The sequence below is a fragment of the Vombatus ursinus genome, unplaced genomic scaffold (assembly GCF_900497805.2).
Source record: "Vombatus ursinus unplaced genomic scaffold, bare-nosed wombat genome assembly UNPS02014848.1, whole genome shotgun sequence".
NCBI classification, from domain to species: Eukaryota; Metazoa; Chordata; class Mammalia; order Diprotodontia; family Vombatidae; genus Vombatus; species Vombatus ursinus.
In genome coordinates, this window is record NW_020954626.1 from 4,125,180 (window position 1) to 4,145,911 (window position 20,732).

Here is a 20,732-nt window from a genome sequence, read left to right on the forward strand (position 1 = left end):
TCTATCTATCTATCTATCTATCTATCTATCTATCTATCTATCTATCTGTCTATCTATCTATCTATCTATCATCTATCTATCTGGAAGGGAAAAGAATAAGTCTATTAAGCATCTAATAAGTCTATTATGCCAGGCACTGTGCTAAGGCTTTATAAATATTATCTCACTTGATCTTCACAACAGCCTTGTGAGGTAGGTACTATTATTACCCCCATTTTACATATGAAGAACCTGAGGCAGACAGAGATTAAGTGACTTGTCCAGGGTCATACAGCTAGTAAGCGTCTGAGTCTGGATTTGAACTCAGCTCTTTATGACTCCAGGCCCTGTGCTCTGTCCACTGTGCTGCCTAACTAAATCGTAGATAGGTATCATCCAGGTTCTAGGGGTACTTCTGTCCCACCAGGAGCTTCTGCTCTGGATTCACACAGAAAGGGGGTCAATCCTGGGGGAATTCTGACCCCAAAGAAATGACATTGGATTTCATTCACACTCTCTGACTCATTATGCCCCTGACTGGAGTTATTCCCAGAAAAACATCCTTAAACAAAACAAGGAGGTTTGTTTCATGTCTAAAGTCTCCCCCAAAAGATTTAAAACAGATATCGCATATAGAAAAGTTACTCATTGTATAAAATAGTAGAACTCTGTTTTAAGAATCTGTTTATTTTCTCTTATAAATGCTTAAAAAACACAAGACTCATGAATGCACAGTGACAAATACTTATATCACTCATTATACTCTCCCAGGAGGTAGGAAAAACTCCTGTGAGATTTGTGGGACTGCTGAACAGATTTCATTTTCACCTTAGTCATCACTCTTTAAGTACAATTTATTCAAGTTTTATATCTTCCGGCCAGCCATAAGTGCCTCTAGATGGTGGTCATATTCTCTTCTGAGAAGGATGGAATTGTAGGAAGCACTTTCTTCTGGGTATTCAGCTCCTGGACCTAACAATGACTCTAGATTGCTTGAACTCAGGAGTTATCCACTAACCCTGGAGAAATCCATCTCTCAAGATCCATATTTGGTCACCCATACTCAGGGAAAGAAACACAGATCAGAAGAGGCAGAGAGGGACTTGAGAGCTAATTTTAAGATCAACTGGAGATGTACTTATTGACAAATGTGTACAGCCACCAGAACTATTTGCTGGGGAAGGGAGAAAAGAGAGAGATACCCTTGCCTCTCACCATAAGTCCGAAGAGAGCTGGTAGAGTCCTAATGTCCTCAAAATAGTGGAAGGAAGAGTGACAGTAGACTTATTTCTCCTTCTAAGCTTACCAATGAATAGTTTTTCTTGATTCAATTGGTAATTTACTTTGGAATAGGGACCATGGAGACCAATAATGGATTGCCGCATCACCCCAAAGCATAAGTCTTTCAGTGATCAACCAGAGCACTTGTCTCTTCTTATTGAGACAGAGCATGCATACCTGGCTCTATGGGAGATGCACCATTCCAACAGATCAGGGACTTCCCTGATAACCTTCATTAGACTCTCCTCTTAGTTACACATTTACTGTCCCCAGCAAATTACCTGGCACATTTGACCAGATATTTAGTTCTGAAAAGTTCTATGGGGACCTGGGGAGGCTCAACCATTTTCCTTCAAGTTCCTTCTTACAGTACCTTGCACAAAAGAGTCCCAATAAAACCTATATGGCACAGTTCTTAATTTTCTCCTAAATATAATAAAAACAAATATAAAATAAATAAACAGTTAACATCTGAACTCAGGTCCTCTGACTCCAAATCTAGCTATGCCACCATGCTTCACAGGCAGGACTAAAGAACTTCTCTGAAGCTCCTTCCAATGCCAGGATTCTAAGATTTTATTTGTTATTCAACTCAAACTCTTCATTTTACAGATGAGGAAACTGAGACCCAAGGGGTAAAATCACCTCCCCAAAGTCATGCAGGCTGGTTCATAGTAGAATCAGAGCTAGAACAAGACCTTTCTGCCTTCTAGGCTGTGCTTTCTATTATACAACACAGGTTTTTCTAACTCTGTATCTATCTTACAGGATTGATATGAGGATCAAATGAGATAATATTTGTAAAGTGCTTAACCTAGTTCCTGGTGCATATTGTTCCCCATGCCCCTTCTTATATCAAGAGGCAAAGTGATGCAGTGGAAATCATGCTGGATTTGGAGTCAGAGAACTTGGGTTTGGATCCCTGCTCTGCCACTTAGTACCTGTGTGATATTGGGCATCACTTCATTTCTTTGGACATTGGTTTCCTTTTTTGTAAAGTGAGGGAGAGTTGTTTTAGATGGCCTTTAAAATCTGAGTCTATGAGTGCATCCAACCTTACCTTCAGCACCACAGCATTTCCTAAGCAGGAGCAGGAGTAGGAAAAGACATGATGGTTTTAGTGGTGGCCAGCCCTTTTGGGTTGGGTGGGAATCTCTTGTGAATGTACCACTCTCTTGCCTTAGGGATAAAAAAGTAAGTGGAGGCTAAGGCATTGTCAGAATTTTATTCTGAGCCTGGAGGATTGACTATAAGAGACTTTTCACCCTGAACCAACAGGACTCAAATAAGAGAACAAACGTGAAAGCTCTGTGAAAAATTATGTTACTACATAAATGTAACAGATGATTCATTTGGAGTTTAGTGTTGTTGCTTTTTTTGTATGGGGGTTGTGGGCCTGTCTCCTTTTTGTGCTTGGCACCTAGTAGGCACTTAATAAATGTTTATTGACTGACCGAGAGAAGGGATCGAGTAGATAATCCCTGAGTCTCCAATCCTTTGTGCTTTTGCTCTTCGTACGTTTCCATTCCCAACCTCACATCTGAACCATTATTTTACTTTCAGAGGATTCTTGGCAATTTCCCTCTGAGGGTTCTACTCCTAGGACTTATCCTCTTAGAAGCTGGTGGTGCCTCTCCTTCCCAACTTCCTTATGTTTCTTTTTGTATATATTTTGTGCCAGTTAGGGACGACTGACATGTTTGTCCATGTATCTGCAGCACCAAGGGCAGTGCCTGGCACATATTAGCTGCTTAATGAATGCTTGTTGGTTGACTATAACTTAGACTGAGAGGGCAGCCAGGTGGCAAAGTGGATAGAGTGCCAGGTCTGGAGTCAGGAAGACTCATCTTTGTGAGTTCAAATCTGGTCTCAGACACTTACTAGCTATGTGTCTCTGGGTCAGTCACAACCCTGTTTGCCTCAGTTTCCTTATATGTAAAATGAACTGGAGAAGGAAATGGCAAACCACTCCAGTATCTTTGCCAAGAAAACACCAAATGAGGTTGCAAAGAGTCAGGCACAATTAAAAAAAATGACTGAATGACAACAACAAATTAGATTATAAACTCTTTGATGGCAGGGACTATTTCATTTTTGTTTTTGCACCCACAGTGTCTAGCACAGTGCCTGGAACATAGTAGGTGCTTAATAAATGCATATTATTTGACTGATTGATTTATTGATATTCTAGCTCTGCCTTAAGATGGGCATTGTCTTCACCAGCTTCCCAGAACATAGGAGACAGGTGGGAGAGATATGATAAGGGGGCTCTGTTCGTGTGTGTGTGTGTGTGTGTGGGGGGTGGTGGTGGTAGTGGTGGTGGTGGTGGTGGTGGTAGTTCCTGTTCACCTGTCACCATTTGGTCCTAACTAGCCTGCTTCCTTATGGAGCCTCACTGAGTCTCCCCCTGTGAAACCTATCTTGTCCTGCCAGCTGTGGTATTAAAATGTAATTATTCCCTTCCCCCCTAAGAAAGAGTAATCTAGGAAGCTCCAAGTGTCCTTGTATGCCCTTCCCATAGCCTACTTCTCCACATAGAGAGGGGGGAAGCAGAAGAGAGAGGAAGAGGAGAGGATTGGGCTCCCTATCTGTGCCAACACAGCCGGGTGAGTACAGGACAGTTTGTGAAATCCTCCTTCCTGAGTGAAAGTAGTGGTTTTGCCAAGGACCAGGGCAGGGAGAGCACTTCCGTGAGGCCACTACCGTTCCCCAGTGCACTTAGTAGCTTCTAATATGGCCAACCTGAACCTTTAACATCAATCAAGTCTTTTAAAATCTTGTGGAGGTAAAAACCCACCTTCCCCACCCCAGCCATTTGTTTTCTGGGTAATGAAGCCATCAGACACTTAACTGAAATAACGCAAGGAAAGTTTCAAAGGACTTATGTCTTTATTCCATCCCCCTGCCCCTGACCTTCTGGAATTTCTCTATTTGGCAAACAAGAGAACCCAGCTCTTTCTTCAACAAAGAAATTTAGCAATCTGTGAGGCTGTGTCACCTTGCGAGCAGAAACACTGAATGGCAATAGCTCTGAGAGTCAACACTAATCGCTGACACCAAATTAAACTGCCAGACTTTGTGTGATGTAGTTCTGTCACCCCTTGACACCTTTGATGTGAACACAGCGGCTTCTGCAGGAAATTCATCAGCTGCAGTTCATGACGCTCATCTTTACATATCTGTCCATCTACATTTGTCAGCAACAGGCAGTCCTCAAATGACTTCAGTGATTGGGATATAGATTGCTCTACCATCAGACCTAGTAAACAAAGCGATTTAACTCTTGGGCTGTCTCAAGTTTCTTTCTCTCTGACAGTGGCTGTTGCTTCCCTGGGCTGCTGTTTCTCTTTGACTCAGATCATGGAGACTGATCAACAAAGGCGTATTATGGGGCTTAATGCTCTTCCCAACTCAGGAGGGTCTCAAGTGTTTTGATTCTTCCTAAACAAGGCCTGTGGGGCAAAAAGTCTCTGATACTTGGGTCAGGGACTTCTTTCAGAACTGGATATGGGTTGGGTTTAAGGCTATTCTTACTTCAGTGGAACACAGATTTAGAATTTGAAGGGACTGTAAGATTTATAGGTTTATAGAACTAGAGCCAGAAGAAATCTCAGAGGCTAATTAGTCCAGTGCCCTCATTTTTACAGGTGAGGAAACTGAGGCCCTGGGAGGAAAGTGTCAGAGGGGGGATTTGAAGTAAGTCTTTAGATTCCAGAGCAAATGCTCCTTCTGCTATATCAGATTACCTCCAACAGGCAGATCTTCATTTTATCCTCCCTGACCTCTCCTCCCTCACTCAATTTTTTTTGTACCAGACTTTTGTATTTGGAAGTCCTGGTGAGGAAACTCATCCTACCAACACAGGTCAGCTCTTGCTTGGCAACTTATAGTCTTACAGATTTGCTGGGGGCATTAAAAGGTTAAGTGACATACCCAGAGTCACACAGCTAGTAGGTGTCAGAGGTGGAAACTGAGGCTTAGAGCTGTAGTTAGTTCATAGGATCCTAGATTTCAAGTTAGGAGAGACCTAAGCAGGGAAGTTAGGTTTCTTAGTGGATAGAGTGCCAGGCCAGGAGTCAGGAAGACCGTAGCTTAAATTCAGCTTCAGATACTTACTAGCTATGTGATCCTGGGCAAGTCACTTAGTCACTGTTTGCCTCAGTTTCCCTCATCTATAAAATGGGTATAAGAATGCCTACCTCCCTGAGCTGTTGTGAGAATGAAATGAGATAATGATTGCAAAGCACCTAGCATATAGTAAGCACTATGTAAATACTGGCTATATAGCTATATAGTTTACTAATGAGGAAACAGTCCCAGAGAGATTTGGTAACTTGTCAGAATCACACAGGTAGCAAGTAGCAGGGCTGATGTGTGACCTCCAGCCCCCTCTTCCTGACCCTGACCCCAAATTCTGCATTCTTCCTGCTGCACCAAGTTGATGGATATGAAACTTTAGCCCAGACTGATTATATTCACCAAGGTCATTTGTGAGAACTGAGGGAGCATCTCCTAGTGGATAGAAAACAATTAGAACATTGGACCTGGAGTCAAGAAGACCTGAGCTCAAGTTTGGCTCCAGATATTTACTAACTGTGTGATCCTCGGCAAGCTACTTAGCCTCTGCACAGATGAAATTCCGCCCATTTGTAAAGTAACCCACCTCCTAGAGTTGCTATGAGGATAAAATGAGATAATATTAATAAAGCACTTTGTAGACTTTAAAGTGTTAGATAAATGTTAGTGATGATTAATATGTAAAGTACTACATGAAACATTATGATCTCATTTCATCTTCACAATATCGCTATGAGTTAGGTACTGCAGATGTTATTATTAATTTTTTACAGATGAGGAAATCTCAGAACAGCAAAATAACTTTTCCCATAACTAGTCTCAGAAGCAGGATTTTAATTCAGATCTCTCTTGACATCAAGTTTTTCATTCTTTATACTACACCCTGCAACATCACCCACTTAAAATCATCTTTTCTTGGTGTCAAGAGGTAGAAACATCTGGGTTTGAATTCTGGTTCAGTAATTTACTGGTCATATTACTCTGGGTGGTTCACTTAATCACTCTCAACCTCAGTTTCTCCATCTGGAAGATGAGGATTATAATAGTATCTCCCCCAAACAGTTGTAAGAATAGATGAAATCATGTCTATAAGGTGCTATATAAAGGTCAGCTATTCCCCTCCCCACCCCCAGACTCTTATATAGTAGTCTAGTCAATGGTAGTAATCATATAGTTTTTAAAAAAATCTATTCCCAAAACTTCTAATAAAGCACTTTATAACAGTGATGCTCAACAAATGTTGACTGGCTGTCTAGTGACAAAGAAATCAACTCACTGTACAGTAGAAATTAATATTGTTTTTTAATGTTAATTAATAAGGGGCCCAGACATGTCATGGCCTATACCATCCCATCTGATGGTGGAAAAGCCTCATATTGTATCATGTGGTACATACATTAAGCTGGAAAGTGCCTGGTATTTGAGGGCCTCTAGCAGATACCCATGTTGCATAGGTCAGGTTAGGGGTTTTGTTTGTCTGGAGGGCCAGTTTCAAGGATGTCCCATGGATTCAAACTTCTTGAGGGAAGATTCTTGACTAGCATTCTTAACCTGGGGCCCATGAACCTTTTTTTTTTGGACATTTCAACAACTATATTTCAATATAATCGATTTCCTTTCTAAGCTGGTGTATTTTCATTTGTGCATTTAAAAACACTATTCAGAGAAGGGGTCCATAGACTTCATCAGATTGCCAAAGGAGTCTATGACAAAAAGTCACAGACACACTTTTAAGTTTAATTTGCATTATTAACAGTTCCCCCATCACTTTCTTAAGTCTAAATGATCAGCAAAACAATAAATCAAGCCCTCATTTATAGCATTTGCTAATTTCCAAGCTGTTAATGCTCACACTGGAAATTTAAAGATTGGTTCTCAAGAGCAGATTTGAGCTGGCTCCAGAAGCCCCTGATCCTAACCATTTAGAATGCACATGTACTATTATCTTTAATGAGACCATTCTACTCCCCAAAGCAAATAATGAAATGTAAAGGTTTATGACTCCATATGAGATTTACCAATCAAATTCTATGGCCCCGACTCCAAAATGGCTTCCTGAATTAAAGCCCCCTAATAAAGAACGCACATAGGTTGAGTACATAGGATATAATCTTCAGAAGAGACAATGCCCAGAGACCCCTGTACAATTCTGCAAAAATGAGGAACACATGCTTAGCTTTTTCAAGCTTATTGTGCAGTTGTCCAGGTTCAGTTCTCATAAGTAGGCAAGTGGCAGCTCCCAAAGCAGGGAATGCAATGTTTAGCAGCTAATTTGCAAATGTAGCTGTGAATCCGTTTTGAAGATAAGTGTTTGGAGAGAATATTTATTTAAAATCATGGGTCGCCTGAGGTGAAATAGTCCTGCTTTTCCCTTTGAATGGTGGTGGGGCAGCTTTAGGTCTAAGCTCAAGCAAAATCATGTGAAATGTGGAGCCTTCCATTTTTCTTCTACCCCTGAATGGAAAATGTCAGAAGCAGTAGGGGAGAAGAGGGAGAGAATAAATTGAGATGGGCAACTTGCAGGCTAAGTTTCAGCCTGATGTGACTGGAAGTGGCTGAGATAAACACTTATCCTACACAACTGGGGATTATAATGCGTGTGCTGACAGCCCGTACTAATTAGGATGCTCTCAGGCAGTTCTATAATTGCTGTGGGGAAGAGACTGTCAGTAAATAGTATTATATTTGGGGGTCATCTTATTCAGGCACTCTCTCTGCTGAGAGTTTCCTCTCTCTGAACATGTCATCTTGCTCCAGGCTCTCCCTCTCTCCCACCAAAGGATTACGATGGACCTCTGCAAGAAACACAAAGAATCCTGAGTCCACTATCCATTTCTCAAATGTTTTCCACCAGTAGTGGGAAGAAAGATATGACACTGGCCAATGCACAACTAATTATAAACCCTTTAATTCTTGCGGGCAAATCTCTCTACCTCTTGCCTTAGCCCCTTACCACATTTGTTTCTTATTTGAGTCTGAGGGACAGATTATTTCTGGAAATGGTCCCTCCCTCTTGTATTTGGCTCAACATCCTGTGATAATTAACAATCTAAGCCTTTGGAGTACATTTTATGGTGCTCTTGGTCAGGTAAATTCTAAATTAGATCAGTTAAAATGGGTCATAAGACACAAAGCAGCCATTCCTATTAGCCTCTGGAGATCTGCCAACATGCCACACTATTTCTGCGCCTGGGCTGCTGGCAAAGGGAATCATTACATAGAGATTATGTCCCTGTGAAGCAAGGTAGAAGACACCCAGTAATGGCTATCCCCCTTCCCCACTGGCTGGCCTGTGAAGTCTTGAAGTGAAAAATGGGAGGTTTAGACATGATTAAAGAGTTTGGGGGAGGGTGATGGGAGTGGGCCAAAAGACCAGGAGGAAATCAGGGAGCTAGTTATCTTGAGAATAGGCCAGCACTCAATTTCCTGGTGTACAGACTGTTTGGAGCATCCTACATATGTATGGAATACTTTTTTTTTTTTTTGAGGGGAGAATGGCTAGTCCTAGAGTAGACTTTGAGTATCTGTTCCAGTGTGGTGTTGTCTTTGAGGGGGGGTTTCTGATTCCAAGTGGGCCTTCACAAATTCTAAGGAACTCTGAAAAAGTTTATACTGAATTGTCTTCTGATAATTCCTCCTTGAATGGCCTGAAACTCTTTAAAGGCCCTGTCTGCCCTGGTCTGAGAGCTAGCCTGGGCAGGAAGGAGATCCTTTGATTAGCAAGAAAATGTTCTGGAAATTGACCCTTTGCAGACATAGCCTTTTGGAGACCTATCCCTTCCTACCCCTCCAGCAGGGCCCAAACCATAGGGTTCCTTGGTATAGTGCTACGATCATAGATTTAAAGCTAGAATGGACTTTAGAGGTCATTGAGTTCACCTCTCTCATTTTACAGATGAAGAAACTGAGGCACAGAATGTTATTTAAGTTGCTCAGCATCACACAGTCAGTAAGTGTCTGAAGTGGGCTAGGGTAGGAGTTAGTGCCGTATGTCAAAGGATGTCCAGCAACTGACCATCATAAGGAATAATGTCTGGCATCTGGGTACTTTCTTGTAGTCACTCAGTCATTGACTTGGAATTCTAAGGATGCATTTTCCTAGTGTCCTTAATGATGTACATTTGACATTCGCAGCTCACTCTGTGAGAGTAAGGATTTCAGTGCATAATGACCCACTGTACTCTGGATAGAAAAGGAAAGGATATCTAGTGTCTCCTGTCTTGAGAATAACTGCTTGACTAGGAGCTTGGATGGGTTAGCTCTCTGAGGGCATAATTTGAAAAGCAGTGTGGTATAGTGAAGCAAGCAGTGATCCCAGAATCAAAAGACAAGATTTTGAGTCTTTCTTCAGTGCAAATGAAGGTCCCCAAGGTTTTCCTTTGAAGGCACACAGTACTGGGGCATTCCTATAGGCCCTGGGCTTGGAAGACCTTTAGCTCCTTCATTTGTAGAACAGGAATAGTAACATCAACTTATATAGCAAGGTTATAATTGGAAAGTATATGGGAAGATGAAGTTATTCCCTGGCTTTGCATACCCAGTACCAAATGTTTGTAAAGTAATGGGAAAATTGAGCTGATTTAGGCAAATGAAGTGTTTTTATAAAATGAATCAGCTGTTGATTTCTTCTTCTTCTTTAGTTGTTTCTTTTCTGACGCAGATTTGTTAGACAAGACATCTGTAGACAGCTAGAGTGCTGGTTGAATATCCATAAACCCCTGACTCTAAAAACATTCTACAAACCCTTATGTTTAACTTTATCTAACCTATTCATGATTGTTGTATATGCTGACTCAAGTTTGATGCATTGTAAGAGGCACCATCTCCTTTGTCCGCCTCATTGTAAAACCACACAGCCCTTAACATCTATGGGCTGTGCAGAATTGGTCCGTGACCTGAATTGGGTCAGTTGCTTGAGTTTGGGCTATGTACATAGGTACATGTACAATACATTTTGGCTTCATTTTCTCAAGTCGGGCCAAATGGAATGGCGGCAAAGCAGCAAGTGCATATGTCTCATAGTCTTGTATGAGTATGCTCACTAAATCAAATTATATTCTCTCTGTGTCTGTGTCTGTGTCTCTGTCTATCTCTGTCTCTGTGTCTCTATCATCTATCTGTCTGTCTGTATAGCTATCTATCTATGTATCTATCTATGTATCTATGTATCTATCTATCTATAGATAGTGTCGTGAAATAGAAAGTGTGGTGAAAAGTTGAAGTTGAAAGTGTAGTGGCTTCCCGGAACCTCATTCCAAAAGTGATCAGCATGAAAACTTTAACTTTTGTTTTTCCAACCTGGGCTGGTTCTCCTCTCCTTAGTCAGCCCTCCTCTCTGGGTGGCTCACCATACTGGTGTCAGAGATAAAGTGTAGATGCTTGATCAGTTTTAGCTTGCTTGCAACTCAGAATCCTGACGTCAAGTGATCCACCAGCCTCAGCCTTCCTAGCTGCTGGAACTACAAATATGTCCTGTAGGTACCTAGAGAGTGGGCCCAGGTAGAGTTGCGGCAGATACAGATCTTGATGGTAGTGGCAAATATTCATATGAGAACTTTGAAAAGTGTAGAGGAGTTCTATTTGAATTGTTAAGTTAACTGAATTTGAATCTTTGTTTCTAACCTTTGTAATCCTAAACCTCACTAATACAGTGCCAATTAATGGAACCAAGTGATCTCTTAGACCTGATGGCTCAAGAATCTATATCTATACATACATTTACACATATAGGTATATATATGTGTGTGTGCATATATAATATGTGCATAATATTGTATATATATGTTTCTTATTGACTGAATTTGACCAATTTGACTAAATGATCTTTTTATCATGCTTTCCTTTGGTCATTTGGCCAGTTAGTTAAAAACTTTATGTTATCTTTTTCTTAAAGATATCTTCTTAAAGCTTTCTGTATTTTCTTTCTGTATTTAAAGCTTTCTTAAAGCTATCTATGTTTCTTTTGATTTTGTTTTGACCATTTTGTGATTAATATTTCCTTTAATGATTTCCAGATTTGAGTCTTTAATATTCTAAGACAAAAGATGTTCATCTATTATTCTCTATTACTTTTTGGGGAAGTTTCTAGTCTTTACTGTCCTACAAGTTATGTGATTTAGAACAATTCACTGAAGCTCTCTGAACTTTAATTTTTTTATTTTGTAAAAAGAGGTTTGATTACATGATCTCTAAGTTTCCTTTTTATTCTTTTCAAAATTCTCTATTTCTGGGATTGGACTTAGCACTTGCTATTTGATTTGACTAGCTTTAGACTCTAGGTCTTTTTCTGGTTAGCTCTTTCAGTGTTCTATTCTCAGAACAACCTGTATCATGTTCTTGTTTGCCCCTATTTGCTTTGTGACTCTTCTGGTATATCCTTTCTGGCTCTGTAATTGATTTACCATCACTTTCAGAAAGCATAATTGAGTGCCTATCTGCACTTGGTGGTGTGTTAGGCACACAATTTCAGCTATCTAGGAACTTAAAATAAAGACCAATTTAGCACATAGTAGGGGCTTAATAAATCCTTGTTGAATCTGATTGGGTTGGATTTGAAATGGGCATTCCAGTTGTGATGTTCTGCTTTGGAGAAGGCTAAATGGGGGAATGGGATTGCTCACTTCTTAGTTGTGTTACTATGGGCAAGTCATTTGACCTTTCTGAGCCTCAGTTTCCTCACCACTTAGATAAGAGAGTTACATTATGTGATCTCTGAGGTTTCTTCATCTTTAAGACCCAGGAACCTACAACGTTCAAGGAGACCTTGAGTGGGTGTGCTGAAACTGAATGAGAATGGAAACAACCTGAGGTATAGGAGAAATGAAATAGTTTGGGAAGCCTGGGTTAGGCTTGTAAAACTCACGTTGAAACACATTTTGAGTTTAATAGATAGCCACTATAGAGCATTAAAGATGGGGGGAGGGTAGAATGTTCAAAATGGCAACTTGGGCTGCATTGAGGAATGTAAGTCATAGGGGAAACTATCTGAGATAGGCAACCTAGTAAAGAGGAGGGGATAACACTAATTCTGATGGGAGATGACTATGATATAAAATATTAAGAAAGTTTGGAGTCAAGGGGAATGAAAAGAAAGCCTAAAAATGGGAATTCTTCAACACTTGAAAGATCTATGATTTCACTGATGTAATCCTTCTACCAATAAAGATTACAACCCCTCCATGTCTTAGTGGTTGGTTTAATAAATGTTTCTGGCCACTCCTGTGGCCAAAAAAAAAAATCATTGCCTGGTGGCTGACCCTTTAGTGATAAACCTTTCTGAACTTAGCTAGGCTGGTTATCTGATAACACACATAGAATCCAGCACTGGGTCATGCCCAAAGTCCTTTCCATCTCTTCTCTTGCCTCTGCACTTGTCTACCTCATTCTTAACCTAAAGATGGCTCCATAAAGAAGATTTCTTACCTTGGAGGAAGCTTCTGTCCTGTCCTCCAGTTGGTGAATTATTCCATAGAACCTCCATTTGAGGAAATGCCCAAGTCAGTCAAGCTCATTTCTTTCTCAGCTCCACTTCTGACTCTCCATATTTCTCTGCCTTGGCTCTGCATGGGTACTCTCTTCTCCTACCCTAACTTTTCAGCTCCTTTTTATGTGCTGTCTTCCACTATTAGAATGTAAGTTTCTTGAGGGACAATTAAGAACAATCCTTGTTCTATTTATAGTCCCATTGCTTAGAACAGTGCCTTGCTCACAGAAAGTGCTTACTAAATTCTCTCCATCTCTGTCTCTCTGTTTCTTTCACTTTCTTTGTCTCGGTTTCTCTGTGTCTCTCTGTCTCTGTCTCTCTCATCACTACCTCACCATTATGAGTCATTACTAGAAGACTTCATTATAGGTCAAATATAGAACATTATTGCTGTTCGGTTATTTCCAACTCTTCATGACTCCATTTGGTGTTTTCTTGGCAAAGATACTGTAGTGGCTTGCCATTTCCTTCTCAAGCTCATTTTACAGATGAGGAAACTGAGGCAAGCAGGATTAAGTGACTTGTCATGGTTGCACAGATGTTAAGTGTCTGAGATCATCTTTGAACTCAGGTCTTCCTGACTCCAGGCCCAGTACTCTATCCATTGTGCCACTTAGCTGTCCTTTAATCTAGAAACATAGAAAATGCTTATAGTACTAATTTTAAAAATGTTCTTTATTGACCTAAAGTCATTTGTCAATTTAACAACATAAAAAATGTGTCATGCATAATTTTGTTTGCTTATAAATTGTCATTTTTGGTATATTTAATTTTAAAATATAGCATGCTTTCTTCAGACAGGCAATATACATATTTGCTCTTTTTTTGGTAAATATTCATCATGATCACTGCAGTATGAAGTTATCAAATGTCCCATGAAATAATATTCTTAGTCCCTTTGTATGAATAATAAAACCAAGTGCAAAATCCTTTATTTGCTTTTCCAAGGAGAACCTGTGAGCTATCTTTCAATTTAGCTACAACTTCCTTCTAATTTGTTTTTAAGTGTTTTTAATTTTTGTTACTAATGGAGCTATATGTTTTTGAATTATTAAGGATCTCACATCTAGTTTTTCTTCCATTTATAAGAATCAAGATAAAACTTGAAGGTGAAAGAAATTGTGAACATTAGGGACAATGGAAGTTTTGGGGATAAAGTTTTTTTTTGACGTCTATATTGTCAAGCAATTACAGAAAACTCTCATTTTTAGAAAAGGAGGTATTGTCAGCATTCCCTTCATTCCTCATATTTTGAGGTCTAGTCAGAAGGACTTATGGATAAAAAGTAATGAAGCAGAGATGCACAAGCAAAGAAAGCCCTGAATCCTTTCTTCTGTAAGAAAATGGAAGTATTTTTCTCCATCTTACTTTTCCTTTTTAGAGTTACTCTGTACTTTTTTTCATCCTCAGCATACAGCATCTGATCCTGCAGATTGTTTTCCATAAAATATGTTTCTGCTGCATAGGAGGTTGTGTATGGACACTCTGTCTTAAAAATCACATTTATTAGTTGAAAAAAGCTTTGCAACTTTTTGATTGTTCAAACATATCTTGTTAAAGGTACCTTATAAAAGGTCCTGGGGAGGAAAAAAATGACTTCCTCAATTCTTTCCCTTTTCTTTTTTGCATTCCTATGCATCTCTAGAGATGAATAGACTGTAAGGGTAGGGATAAAAGAAGAGGCAGAAAAATCAATTGAAAATCATTCAGATTCCATGACAAGGATGTTGCAGAGAAGATGGAGCTGTCAAATGTGGTGGGCATGGAGGAGGGTCTTGGGAAAATGACCATCCCTTTCTTTTTTCCTCCTCTGACTTGAGTTGACAATTGTTCAACTAATGATTTAGGGGTAAACAACCATATTTGTATTAGGCATTGGTATAGTGTGAGAAGAGTAGAAATGTATGTATGGAGCTCTATGAGACTCCTACTCTCAGGAAAGGGTAGTTTGATATTGAGATGCAAAACAGGTGAGAGTTGTGCCTTAGTTGCAACATTAGGAATTACAACATGAGAACAAAATTTGCTTAAACTACAACAAAAGCACTTCATCTATCTCAGCACTGGGGAAGGGCTTCCTGACACTGAGGCTGTAAAATACTGGAATGACTTATGTATGGAGGTTGGGTAATCTACTTGAATGACTTGAAAAATAGGACCTGTCTCAGGTGGTTTATATGTGGCCCTTCCTGTAGGAGAGGGGATGGACTAGCTGACCTCTTAAGGTCCCTTCTATGATTTTATGAAGTGATAAATACTCACATCCTCTTCTCCCCACCACCCTCTATCATCCCCAATAACCTCTTGCTTCCAAATATATGGAAGATTTTCATGTAGGGGGGATGGTGGTTGCTTGTTCACTTTCTCCAGATCAAGGCGAGGTCAGATCATGAAGAAATAGGTTTAAGGGCAGTGTGTGGGATTTAGGTTAAACATAGGAAATTGTTTTCCAACACTGAGTGTTTGAACTTTAGTATATGACATTGAAAAGAATTAAACTGTGTGTATGCCCCTGGTTCTTTCATTCAATGTCAACTCAGCATTTTCTATAAGAAATCTCCTTTGTTGTCTAGTATTCTTGTTTGGAAAAACCTCCAGGGGACTTGGCCAATCTGGGGCTATGTCTGGTTGGTCATAGATTGGTTTCTAGATGTTTAGTCTAAATCTGGTTCATTGGCTGGTTAATTCTAAAGGAGATCTAATTCTCAGTTGAATAATGGAACTAAAGTGACCTTTGAAAGGGTCTCTGGTGCTGGGAATGTAGTAGGTTAGATATAATACGACGGAGACAACACCTAAAGTTGATGTCTTTCTAAGAACAGACTGCCACATATGGACAAGTTTTCATGGGGACCAGGAACATGAGGTAGACCAATTTTTCTCAATGTTAGGCTTGCATTAAGCAGAGAAGATTCCTGAAGGAAATTCTATATGTTCTTTAAAAGGGGTCCTCTTGACTGGGAATATGTTCTTTCCTCTCCCTGGGATAGTTAGTTGAATATAGGATGACACAATAATTTCCAATTTACTTGAATATGTGATTTCTTCCATGTAGGGAACTCTTTCCACCAACCAGGTCACAACCCATTTATGACTTAGTAAGGCATATTTAGGAACATAGGATCATGATTTAGATCTTTGAAGGACCTTAAAAGCAATCTGATTTAGTCCTGAAGTCCTGAATGATGAGTGAATTGCTCAAGGTCACACAGGTAGCAAGATGCAGGCTACATTTATATCTGTGTGACCCCATGCAAGACACTTAACTTTTCTGAGCCTCAGTTTTGTTATCTGTAAAATGGGACGAATAATAGAATCTACCTCACAGGATTGTGAGTATCAAATGAGACAGTGCATGCAAAGTGTTTTGCATCTCTTTAAGTCTTATGTAAATGTGAATGATTATTAAGTACTGATGATTGAAAGGTTGATTGGTCTTGATTCAGTAAAACTGTTTTATAGTAGCAGGACTGATATTTTTGGGTCCTTGGAACCAGTAGAATCAAGGAAACACACCAGGATAAATTAGAATTAATCTAAAATTTCCATAACCCCCAGGGATGGCCAAGAAAGCTGAGATAAACTGATTATTGAGACTTTTATCCCAGCTTTCATGAATATTGCCTGATTGTCTGTCTTGTTTGATTGACAGAGTTGTGCTGGCTGCTGTGATTATTCTCTTTGGTACATATTTCACTTCTAATTCATGTCTGCTGTTCTCTTGAGACAGGGAGGTGTATTGGAAAGAACCCTGCAACTGGAGTGGGAATAATCAGAGTTGGAATCCTTTTACTATCATTTACTAACTGTAGGACCATGAGCAATTTACTTAAGCTCTTTGAAACTCACTGTCCTCATCTGTTTGTTTTAATATGTCACCAGATCCATGGTCTTATCTATGTGGGTGTTTACTTTAATAGGCAGGTAGGTGGCCCAGTGCATAGAGAACTTGGGTCTCAAAGTCAGGAACACCTGAGTTTGAATCTTGCTTCAGATATTAGCAGTGTGACTCTGGGCAAGCCACTTAACCTCTCCTTCAGCTTCCTTTTCTGTGAAAAAAAGAGGTGGATGATAATAGCACCTACTTCAAGGGTTGTTGTGAGAATCAAATGAGACAACATATGAACAGAGCTTTGCAGACCTTAAAATGCATATAAATGTTTTCTCCTTCTGTTCCTCTTTCTCCTTCTTCCTCATCTTCCTCCCAAGCTATCCACATTTTTACTTCCTCTCTGATTCTTTTTCATGTCTTCCCATGGGGAAGATCTACCTAATGTGTTGGAGGGCTTTCTGTGTGACATTTCATGGGTGTCGGGTACAACTCTTGGGCTATCTATGGATTATCATTTATTTTCTCTATGTGACTGACTCACTTTTGTCATCAAATATTTCCTGATTGATTCATAGATCCAATTATGGGGTGCTTCCTTGAGTTCTCCTAACATTCCAAAGATACTATTGGAGTATGAGAGTATCCATAGATCATTCCTTGCTCTTGCCGCATAACCAGCTCATCTTTTTCACTTACACATTTCTTGAAGGAAATCCTTTACAAGTCTTCTCCTTCAAAAGTTCTGGGTTTTAATGTGCTACAGTCCATTCATATCCACCATGAGTGAATATACATTTATTAAACACTTACTATGTTTCAGTCACTGTGCTAAACCCTGAGGATATGAATACTAAAAATGAGACAATTTCTGCTCTCAAGACACTTACATTCAAATAAGGGATGATAACATATATGGGGTGTAGTGACTAAGGAAGGGGCTTTTGTTCTGAGGAGTCACAGGTAGGGTGAGTTGATTCATAGGACAGTCAAGTGATACTCTTTCTAAAAGCGATGTGCCCAGAGCAAAAGGTGAATAATGGGGTGAGGGATAGAGTGGAAATGTACAGATGGTGGTGGAGACGGTAAGGTGACCTGGGTGGACGGCTGGATGGGATATGAATCATAGTCTCATCTGGTCTAGGTCTAGCAGATATAGTGGAATAGGCAAGGTAGTTTTTTTGAGATTGTCTCTCTATCTCTCTCAGGCTTTAAAGTGACGGCATCTCCTCTTGGCCTGATCTCACCACTGATTAACAGCTAAATGACTCAGTGTATAGAGTGCTGAACCGAGAGTCAAGAACTGGGTTCAGAACCAACCTCAAGTTACTTATTAGCTGTGTGACCCTGGGTAAGACACTTAAACTTTGTGTAAAGTGGAGATTTGCAATAGCACTTACCCTCCGACGGTCATTATGAGGAAAAAAAAGAGATAATATTTGTAAAGCATTTTGCAAACCTTAACGTGTTATGTAAATGCTAGTTATTATTACTGATTGGCATGGAAGCTTTGACATGTTCAGTTTTCTATCTGGGTCAGTTTACTTCTTCTTAGGCAGCCTGGTGGTTTACCTCCTCATGGTAGAGCCACCTTGACTGGGAGATTCTTTGTTGGCAGAAAACATTTTATGTGCCATTTTTATGCTACTGAGTAACATTTTTTCAAGTCAGTTAGGTGGCACACTAGACAGAGTAAAGATCTGAGTTAAATTCCTGCACAGATATTTACTAGCTGGACAAATAACTTAACCACTGTGGGCTCCAGTTTTCTTCTCTATAAAATGGGAATAATAATAGCACCTAGATTCAAAGGTTGTTGTGAGGATAAAATGAGATTATATTTGTAAGGTGCTTTGCAAATCTTAAAGTACTATATAAAAACTATCATTATTGTTGTAGTTGTTGTTATTGTTATTTTAATAGTCAACAAGCAGTAATCACAGTGGGAATTTGTATTCTTCACTGCTTTCATTCTATCGTGTGATGGTAAAGTTATACTGTGGTTACTTTCTTTCCTGTTCCTTTCTAATATTTTCATCAAGGATACCCTCAACACGTACATAGATTATTCTCATAAAAATTTTATATAGATAAAAAAGCAGGCACATGAATTTGAAAAGTTGTTGCTGTTCTCTCTGTTGCCTTTAAAAATAATGTCAGAATTTTCCCACAACCTTGGTATCTTCTCCTTCTTCAGATATGTTGAGGATCGATACCTTAACAATCTCAAAATTGTGTTGCCTCCAGCACAAATCTCTTCTGTGTATATTTTGTCCAGTCTAGCTGCTATTCCCATCTTTGTTCTCTTTAGTGCCATTTCCATTTCCTCTCTAAGCACATCTGGGACTTTGATGTTCATGTCCAAATGTGATGGCATCATGGTCCTTGATGGGAAAAAGAGTTTTTTTAAAATAAAAACCTCTTTAGATCTTTTCCATCTTTTGTCTGTTTGTTGCTCTATTTCCAGTTTCATCCTTAAGTTCCCTCAGGATGACTTTGCTTAGTTGGGCCTCTTGTTAAACTTTCTTTAAATTGGTTCTCACTTCCACTGTTTCTTATTGTTTTATGAGGCAATGCTGCTCATAATCTTTAATGTCTATCACCTTTCCTCCATCCATTTCTCATTTTTGGGTGCTGATAACTCATCTACATAGGAAGTGCTAGAGTTGTTTAAATTGAACAACATGTCTTTTTCTCAGTTGTACTTTTCTTCTAGCTTTGCATGTTTTATAATTTTGATCTTTGCTTTAATAAGTTGGTTATCTTATTTACACAGACACATGATTCAGGAATGACTTCTGAATCAGTAATGAATTGTTTACTGTCTGGTGAAACATCATTTTTTTTGGTGTTTTGTACTTGTCACGTCTAGTACCTTTTCATTGTTTTCTTAAATAAAGTATTTATGATTTATAATGAGGTTTCTTTTTAGTCTACAAGTCTTTTTCTCTCTAATTTCTTACTTCTGAATCATGTTCTCCCACATATTTTAAACATCTTTGCCTACACTTATTAGCAGTGTGACCCTATGCAGGTCACTTAACCTCTGTTTGCCTCAGTTTCCTCATTTGTAAAATGGAGATTATAATAGCACCTATCTCCTAGTGTTGTTGTGAGGATTAAATGAGATAATGATTTTTTTGGAGGCAATTGGGGTTAAATGACTTGCCCAGGGTTACACAGCTAGTAAGTGTCTGAGGCCAGATTTGAACTCAAGTCCTTATGACTCCAGGCCTGGTGCTGTGTCCACCTAGCTGCTCTCGATGAGCTAATAATTGTAAGGAACTTAGCACAGTGCCTAGCACAGAGTAATCACTATGTAAATGTTAGCTATTACTATCCCCAACTCTGCATTGAAGCCAAGGAGAATAAAAAATTTGTGTTGATTTAATTTGGAAAGTCTCATCAAATTCTTCATAGAACTTCTCTGCCTCTTCATCTTCTACAGGAAGAGCTCTGTGTAAAAGCTGCAAATGATTTTCATGAACGTTGCAATATGAGATAGCCAACTGTTGCATGAAATGATATTTCTTTTTGCTTTGGATGCGTGATAAAGCCAATGGTCAACTCCTCTGTTTGCCTCTCTGAGTAGAACCCGTGGGTCATCCTTTGATTTCACTGTATCTTCTGTCTTTTTTTCTAGTTTTATTTATACTGAGAATGCCAATATAAATAAAAGACTATTCCTCCAGTGGTAGGTCCTCTAATTAATATTTATTCCTGATTGTGCCTGGTAAACATTGACCAGAAGAATACTGATGACAAAAAGATGTTTTTTTTTGTTTCAGGAAGCAGCTTAGGATTGTTACTTTAATATTTCTTGTCACCTCATGGGGCCATTGGCTTCTATTTGACCCATTTGAATTTTCAGGGAGTTTTGTTGCTTGGGCAAAGTTTTGTCCCTTTTACATCAAGCTGTTAATTACCTTGACAATTTTTTCCCTCCATAACTCTCATTTCTTTTTAATTTTTTTTCCCTTATATACTCACATCCCATTTATAACAACATTTTCAAATCTTAAAAAAATCCTCTTGCTTTATCACTGCCCCATAATAGCTCTCTTTGGTGGGATTCTTTTTTTT